We start from the raw sequence: 9,700 nt of genomic DNA, 5'->3' as shown, positions 1-9,700 counted from the left end.
TATTGGTCAGTCTTAAGAAAGCTAACTGTAGTATTTGTTGTCCATCTCTGCATGCTGAGAAATTTCAGGGCTTAACTGAAGTCCTGACTGAAACAGTCTGTTATGTTGGCTGGAATAAATATACCTGTCTCAGTATCTTAGCATTCTCAATGTGAATCTTGTCAGTGCTGTTTCTTTAGTTGTTTTAGTTGTTTAGTTGTCAGTGCTGACAGTTGTATGCATCTGTCATACATATGTGTGTGTGTCTGTGTGTGTATGTATGTATATATATATATACATATATATATATATATATTGTGTGTGTGTGTGTGTGAATACAATACATACATGTGTGTGTGTATAAGCTTTGACTGTATAATGAAACTGTAGTTACAGTTTTTTCCATGCATTCCATTTGAAAGGATTGTACAAGTCCTGAGGATTCTGTAATCAACAAGATCCATTGGCCAACCTTCGCTGAAGTTCTGGCTGGAGACATTTTTTCATGTCTTTTTCATTTCTTTCCTCCTGTCTGTATCCTGGATCTTCAGGAGGCTTTTCCCTGTCAAATCTGAGTTTTATCAATTTGGAAGGAATCCAAAGCTTTTCTTCTTCTGTTGAAATAAAACCAAAATCTCCTCCTCAATGCAACGTATTTCTTGTTACCCATTCTGAAGTTAGGGAATCCTTAATATAAACAGACTGATTTAGTTTAGAAGTTTTTTCCATAATAAAATTTATTTTAGTACTTATGTTTTCTGTCTCATTGACTCGTCAAAATTTAGCATCCTTAAAGAATTATTTAATATATCCTTGGGAGATTATATATTCCCCTTCTGTTTTATGACCATTTCCTTTAAAGTCCTGTTAGATCTCTCTTTAACTCTTCAACTTGTATGATTGTAAGATATATTTGTAACATTTTCTATACCATAATGTCTAAAAATGTTGTATTCTAATGGATACATCAACTTTAATCAGTAAGGGCATCTCCAAGATAGTTATCATCTCTAATAAATGTGCAATCTCAGAATCAGTTTTTTCAGAATTCAAAGCAAAATCTCATTGATATTCTAAATATGCATAAACTGTTTGATGTACCAACACGTGTACATATCTTAATTCTCCAAACTTTACAAAATGAAACATATTATTCTAAGGTAACATCAACAAGTAGAACTCCTAACTCGATATGCTGTATCTTTATGGGTTGCCATTCTAACTTATCAAGCTTTTATGGATTTTTTTCATCTGTAACTACCTTTTCTAGTGATGTTAGAGATTCGAGGTCCTCTAATCTTTGTCCTATGGCTTCGAACCTAGCATCCAGTCCTTCAACCCCCTCCTCATCTTATTCTGCCTTTCTTTTTAATTTGTATATGTATGTCTTAGTTCCCCTTATGCCATACATTTTTTGTAACATGTGCCCATCAATTCAGATTTATAAATGATGTTTTATGCAATTATCTTTCAGTTCATATATATTATCAAAATTTATACATGGAAGATCCATTTATTATCTATTTTATACTTAGTTGTCTTTACTGGTATTTTTTTTTAAAAAAGAATTTATTTATTTACATTTCAAATGTTATCCCCTTTCCGGTTTCTAGTCCAAAAATCCCCTATCCTAATCCCTTTCCCCTGTCTAATGAGGGTGCTCCCCCACCCACCCACCCATTTCTGCCTCACCACCCTAGCATTCCCCTACTCTGGGGCATCAAGCCTTCACAGGACCAAGGGCCTCCCCTCCCAGATAAGGCCCCTTCAGCTCCTTCAGTCCTCCCCGGAACTCTTCCACTGGAGGGGGGGGGGGTCCTTGTGCTCAGTCTGATGGTTGGCTTCAAGCATCTACAGCTGAAGAATATGTAAAACTGCAATCATTACTGAAATAATAATTATGTCTACAAGTGAAACAAAATTGTATGGGATCCACATTGTGTTTCTCTCCATTATTAACATAAAACATATTTTTGCTTTAATCTCTATTTAAGGACTTCTGTTTACCAATTTTAAATTATTTATATCGATGATATTTTATATTCAGACTCTCTCCTCTTTCATTGTTTTCAGACTGAATATCTTACCAGTTCAAGTGTGGGGCCTTTCAGTCTCATAGCAGCTTTCATCTGAACTTTTGTGCATTTGCAGGTTCCTGAGACCAGCATATGTCTAGGGCAGCTATCTCTGGCCACTCTGCTTAGTTCACAAGGCTGCCCCTCTGGGTCTGCCTTCTGCCAGCCCTATCCAGTCCTTTCCAACCTGCCCTGCTTCTGAATGGTTTTAGGCCTCCACCTGTGGACACCCAAGCTCTGGATTGCACTTTTGCATGCTGCATTTAGTTTGCGCAGTTCTAAGAAATTGCTGAGACTGAAGCAGGGGTTGTGTGTTCTACCCCTTGTCTAGGGACCTGTGCTCCACTGTGAGATCCAGCCTCACCTATGTGGGCATTGGCTGGCACCACCCCTATTGTGTCAGCAGCTCTGCTCTTAGGGTATTCCTGTGCCACTGAGGGCCATGGATGCTCCTTTTGAGTCACTGCTGTGTACCCAATGGATGAGCTGCAGCCTGGGAAACTTTTCACTTGCAGGTAATAACTAAGGTTCTGCATCCCCCTGTTCACTATCTGCTGCTCACAGGCTGCCTGTCCAGCTAGTCTGCTGCTGCCTGATTTTGGTCCGGCTTCCCTGTCCATAACCTTTGATTAAGGTCTGAATCTTTGGTTCTAAGATTGTCTTCTATGCCTGATAACAGACACCATTTGTAGTAAAGGCCATCTGTATGTAACCTTGTATTTTTCCAATCACTCACTCACTTTGTTCCCAGAAATAGTGACTCTGAGACTTATTTATTTGAATAAATGCTTAGGCCATTAGCTTTGATTCTATTCCTCAACTAGCTCATGTATTAGCTACTCATTTATTTTTTCTAAGTCATGCCACATGGTTGGTTACTTGGCCCTCAATTTCTTTTTTCTTTTTCTTTTCTTTCTTTCTTTCTTTCTTTCTTTTTTTTTTTTTTTTTTTTTTGCCCTATACTGCTTTACTAAGTCTTTCCAGAACAAGGGGCCACTCCTCCGTTCTTCTTGTACCTCATTTGATGTGTGGATTATGTTTTGGGCATTCCAGTTTTCTGGGTTAATATCCACTTATTAGTGAGTGCATACCATGATTCATCTTTTGAGTCTGAGTTACCTCACTTAGTATGATGTTCTCCAGCTCCATCCATTTGCCTAAGAATTTCATGAATTCATTGTTTCTAATGACTGAATAGTACTCCATTGTGTATATATACCACATTTTTTGCATCCACTCTTCTGTTGGGAATACCTGGGTTCTTTCCAGCTTCTGGCAATTATAAATAGGGCTGCTATGAACATAGTGGAACATGTATCCTTATTACATGCTGGGGAATCTTCTGGGTATATGCCCAGGAGTGGTATAGCAGGATCTTCTGGAAGTGAGGTGCCCAGGTTTCGGAGGAACTGCCAGATTGATTTCCAGAGTGGTTGTTCCAATTTGCAACCCCACCAGAAGTGGAAGAGTGTTGCTCTTTCTCCACATCCTCGCCAACACCTGCTGTCTCCTGAATTTTTAATCTTAGCTATTCTGACAGATGTAAGGTGAAATCTCAGGGTTGTTTTGATTTGCATTTCCCTAATGACTAATGAAGTTGAGCATTTTTTAAGAAGCTTCTCCACCATCCGAAGTTCTTCAGGTGAAAATTCTTTGTTTAACTCTCTTCTCCATTTTTAATAGGGTTATTTGGTTTTCTGGAGTCTAACTTTGTGAGTTCCTTATATATATTGGATATTAGCCCTCTATCTGATATAGGGTTGGTGAAGATCTTTTCCCAATTTGTTGGTTGCCGATTTGCCCTTTTGATGGTGTCCTTTGCCTTACAGAAATGGCCCTCAATTTCATATTGCCATCTTCTTCTGTGTCTAAGGTGAAGCTCCCAAACATGTCTATTTTCCCATAATTCTTTTCTTTCCTTACCAGATATCCTGCCTTAGCTAACTGGTCAATCAGGCTTTTATTGACAGGTGATGCTTCCATTCAGAATAACAGAAGAGCCAGGGGAAGGACTGAAGGAGCTGAAAGGGATAGCAACCCCAAAGGAAGAAGAAAATCAACTAATTGGACCACACAGAGATACCAGAGACTAAACCTCCAACTGAAGAGTATACAGGAAGGGAGCCATGGCTTCAGATACATGTGTAGTAGAGAATGGCCTTGTCTGACATCAATGGAAGGGAGATGCCCTAGTGTAAGGTGATTCTAGAGCAGGGATATGGGAGTGGGTGAGTGAGTGGAGAGCAAAGGGGAGGGGGAAAGGGGAAATGGAAGGATAACCAGGAAGGGGATATTATTTGAAATGTAAATGAATAAAATGATTAATTTTTTTAAAAATGAGATTATCTCTATATTTACAGAGTTGTTTTGATAATAATTTATATATTAGGAATATAAAAGTCTTAATGAGAATTATGACATATAAGTACTTTTAAGTGTTTAGTAATAAAGAAATGCTCAGTTCCAAACAAACGACTCTTACAGTACAGGACTAGCTAAGGCTGATAAATCTTTGGCACATGGTATACTTTATTTTCCATTCAAAGAATTCTGAGATACAGCTAAAGAGCTCAATACATCCTGTAATGAACCATAAATAGCACATGATTGTTTCTTCTTCTCAGACTTTTGTTGTTCTGTCTCATATTCCAATGAAATGAGGAGTTAGACTGAAATTCCCTCACCAAATATTGTATATGGCTCTACTGAGCATTTCATGAAATTGGAATTACTCCACATCCATAGCACTTCTAGCTTATTGGATCTTGGCTCTAGCAAGAACTTAGCAAGGATGTAGTGATTGAAATGAAACATCCTCTCCCTGTTCTGTCACAGTGTGCATTGTAAAAATCTGTCACCACAACTTCCAAATTCTTCTTGGAGGCAATAGCAAATGAATTCATCCCCAAACCAGATGGATTAAGACAGAAATCCCCAAAAGAACCCTACCAATAGTATCACTAAAGAAAAGTCAGGGTAGTTCTGTGGCAGCAGCGGCGGCGGCAGCATCAGCTTTTCTAGCTGAAGGGCCATCAGCAGTGGAACCAAGGTGACAGGGTCCTGGCAGGCCCTGTGCCAGCTACCCCTGACCATCGCTGGCCAGCCAGGCCGCAAGCAGCGGTGGATTTTCAGCACCTTTCACCGCACTGAAGCCACATCAGAACTCTGCCTCCCACCAGTCAGTTACGAGAGACTCTCTACCATCTTGGCTCACGGAAGCCAGAGAGAACTGACAGCCCGAGGTACTCAGACTTAGCCTGAGGCATACAGACTTAGCCCAAGGCCAACATCTTGGGGGTCTAAGCCTACCAGGCGTTGGCCTGCACCCAGGCCCTGGGCTATTGGGGGGGGCATCAGTGTGCCAACCCAGCCAGGAGGTTGTTTGCCTGGCAGTCTATCACAGCACACTCGCTGCCATTTTGGCTACAGGACGCCAGAGAGTTCTAGCAGGCAAAGCCAGCTAACAGTCATAGCCCGAGGCTAACATAGCGGGGGGTCTAAGCCCGCCAGGCATTGGTCTGCACCCAGGCCCTGGGCTGTCCGGTGGGCCATCTGTGTGCCAACCCAGCCAGGATGTTGTTAACCGGGCAGACTTTCCCGGCACTTTCAGGGAGCCTGCACATGCCACCATCTTGGCTACCTGACAGAACCAGTTAACAATCATAACCTGAGGCGAACATTGCTCCGGCCTAAGCCTGCCAAGCTTTTGCCTAGACTCAGGGCCTGAGCAGCTAGGCTAGACTTGTGTGCACCAATCCAGTTGGGGGAGTAACTGCCCTACAGAGTGATCAGCACTCTGCTGATCCCCACAGAAAAGGTCCCCATAGCATACACAGTCAGCACTCCCTGAAGGAGCAAACAGGCACCACCTGGTTCACAGACACAATCTGGGGCAAGGCACACTAGGGCTCCAAGGGCACCCAAGATCAGGTCAGCACATCAGCAATCTGTTACAGGGGAAACCCAGTTATCCAGTGTTGTAGAAATAGCCCTACGCCTCACAGGAGGCTCAAATATCAGCCAGAGACAAGCCCAACTAACAACAGAGATAACAAGACACCAAAGGGCAAATGAAGGAACTCTACTAACAGAAATCTAGGGAATATGGCAGCATCTGAATCAAACTCTCCAACATCAGCAAGTCCTGGATATGCCAACACTCCAGAAAAACAAAATTTGGATTTAAAATCACTGGTCATGATGCTGCTAGAAGAACACAAAAAGGACATAAATGAATCTCTTAAAGAAATACGGGGGAACACGAATAAGATAGAAACCCGTATAATGGAAACACAAAAATCATTTAAAGAAATTCAGGAGAAAAAGCCTCAAGAGATAGAAGCCAATAAAGAAGAAACACGAAAAAACTTAAAGAAATGCAGGAGAAAGTGAGTCAAGTGGCAGAAGTCATGAAAGAGGAAACACAAAAATCTCTTAAAGAATTAAATGAAAAAACAAACAAACAAATGATAAAACTGAGCAAAACCATCCTGGATCTAAAAACAGAAGTAGAAACAACTAAGAAATCACAAAGGGAGACAACTTTGAAAATAGAAAATCTTGGGAAGAAATCAGGGGCCATAGATGCAAATATCAACAACAGAATACAAGAGATGGAAGAAAGAATCTCAGATGCCGAAAGATACCATAGAAACCATTGACTCAACAGTCAAAGAAAATGCAAAATGTAAAAAGCTTGTATCTGAGAACATCCAGGAAATCTCACAAAATAAGAAGATCAAACCTAAGGATTATAGGTATAGATGAGAGTGAAGATTTACAACTGAAAGTGCCAGCAAACATCTTCAACAAAATTATGGAAGAAAACTTCCCTAACTTAAAGATAGAGATGCCCATGAATATACAAGAAGCCTACAGAACTCCAAACAGACTAACCAGAACAGAAATACCTCCTGTCATATAATAATCAAAACCCAAATATACTAAACAAAGAAAGAATATTAAAGGCAGTAAGAGAAAAAGGCCAAGTAACATATAAGAAGACCTATCAGAATCACACCAGACTTCTCACCAGAGACCATGAAAGCTAGAAGATCCTGGGCAGATCTCATGCAGACTCTAAGAGAACACAAATGTCAGCCAAGACTACTATACCCAGCAAAACTTTCAATCTCCATAGATGTGGAAAGCAAGATATTCCATGACAAAACCAAATTTACACAATATCTTTCCACAAACCCAGCTCTACAAAGAATAATAGGAGAAAAACTCCAATACAAGGGGGGAAGCTACACTTGTATTGGAAGTACAAGACAGCAAGATAGTAACCTTCTTTCATCAAATCCAAAAGAAGATAACCAGTCAAATATAAAAATAGCATCAAAACTGACAGGAAGTAATAATCACTATTCCTTAATATCTCTTAACATCAATGGACTCAATTTCCCAATAAAAAGACATAGACTAACAGACTGGATAAGGAAACAGTACCCTACATTTTGCTGCATACAGAAACAAAAGACAAAAACTACCTTAGAGTAAAAGGCTGGAAGACAATTTTACAAGCCAATGGTCTCAGGAAACAAGCCGGAGTAGCCATTCTAATATCAGATAAAATAGACTTTCAACCTAAAGTCATCAAAAGAAATATGGAAGGACACTTCTTGCTGGTCAAAGGAAAAATCCACCAAGAAAAACTTTCAATTGTGAATATCTATGCACCAAATGCAAGGCACCCTCATTCGTAAAAGAAACTTTGCTAAAGCTCAAAGCACACATTGAACCTAACACAATAATTGTGGGTGACTTCAACACTCCACTATCTTCAATGGACCGATCAGAAAAACAGAAACTAAGAAGGAAACAGTAAAACTAATTGAAGCTTTGGACCAATAGGATTTGACTGATATTTATAGAACATTTCACACTAAAGCAAAAGAATATACCTTTTTCTCAGCACCTCATGGTACCTTCTCCAAAATGAACCATGTAATTGGTCACAAGACAGACCTCAACAAATATAAGAAGATCTAAGTAATCCCATGCCTCCTATCAGATCACTATGGAATAAGAGTGGTTTTCAATAGCAACAAAAACAACAGAAGTCAAGGAAGTAGTAAGATAATCCTCTATGAAAAAAAGGTGATCTCATTTACTCTATAACATTTCTGATCACATGGATCAGGTGTGTCTACCTGTGGGTCTGGGCACTTGTCATAAGAAGTCTTCATATTCATATGTGCTCAATTGCTCAGGAAATAAAAATATAGTATCAACCACGTTAATAAAAATGTGGTCTCAGAAATATCAGTAACCCTGACTAGCACACGTGCACGTTATTCATACATACAAACACATTGAGGATAAGCCTCGGATACTTATTGGCCCCACGTAGACCCAGGCAACAGGAAGAAGATGCATATATGGGACTCTAGTGTGTCTTGGTGAATTGCCAGCGCCCCTGATTAAAAGACTTTGGCCTGGGAATCCCATAGTGTAAAACTTAGTATCTCTTGGCATATTCCACTTCTCTCTTCCAAATTGAAAGATGGAACTTTCATTTCCCAGATATATAAACCCTGCTTCTTTTAACTAGCAACGAGAAATCTCAAGAGAGTATCAAATGACAATAATGCAGTCATTGTGTCTTGTTCTTAGGTAACAGAACAAAGTCTTGGTGGTGTTGTGGTTATTATTTTTGCATCTGCACAGGGTCATATTCTGTAGCATCATGACTTTTCTGAAGCCACAATCTGATGTATGAAACACTTTCATTACTGCAAAGATCAGCTTTGTTACATGTGAGTCCACTGACACATTTCTAAACACTGGCTGTTCCTCTCCCTCCAGGTAGGATGTCACCAGCAAAGGAGAACAGTGCTCTTTCCAAAACTCCAATACAAGAAATTCAGAGCATCCCCTAGGAGCTTGTCTCATTTCAACAGTAGACAACAAATGCGCAGCCTCCATCAATTTCGCATGCTTCGGTTAGCCCTTCTGTCCTCGGGGATTTCAAACAGACAATCACCCGTTCTCATTTATTTTGCGTTTAAAAACAATATTTATTACAACTGCATGAGACATACTTATATGTGCTGTGTCCCCATGCCAGATCCAATGAAAATTAACAATTAATATGAAGGTAGATGATTGGAACTCAAGCATACTCCCTTATCATTTAAGCATAAAATTTTCAATTTTAAGGAGGCAGATTTGTGAAGTTTTATTTGGGAGGTAGGTATTTAAGACAATAAGAAATGAGAATGCAGCGTATGAAATGCCCAAGTAATTTTCATTATTACTAGAGGCCATTCTGAACTTCTCATGTTGTGTGTGTGTATGTGTGTGTTTGTGTGTGTGTGTGTGTGTGTATAACATTTTGTATGCTTTTATATAATGGGAATTTAAAATGCTTCATTTTGCCTTCTTGGAGAATATTGCAATGTGTTTTTCCTGTCTGATAATCTAAACAAAAATCAAAATAACCAGAGTTTTGCAATTTTAAGAGTTTTCTCAGAAAATAAATGATACAACTTAATATACAGCCTTTCAAATTATCTGGAGTGAAGGAATCCTGGTGAGAGAATCTTGCCTTTCTTCTATGAATTTGAACAAGCTGTTTCAACGCAAAACTGTGTCCTCAGATTGCTGCCTTTCACAGATACTTTAATGATCATCCTACAAAG

Source organism: Apodemus sylvaticus, chromosome 2, assembly GCF_947179515.1.
Source record: "Apodemus sylvaticus chromosome 2, mApoSyl1.1, whole genome shotgun sequence".
In the NCBI taxonomy this organism is placed as follows: Eukaryota; Metazoa; Chordata; class Mammalia; order Rodentia; family Muridae; genus Apodemus; species Apodemus sylvaticus.
This window is presented reverse-complemented; position numbering follows the sequence as displayed.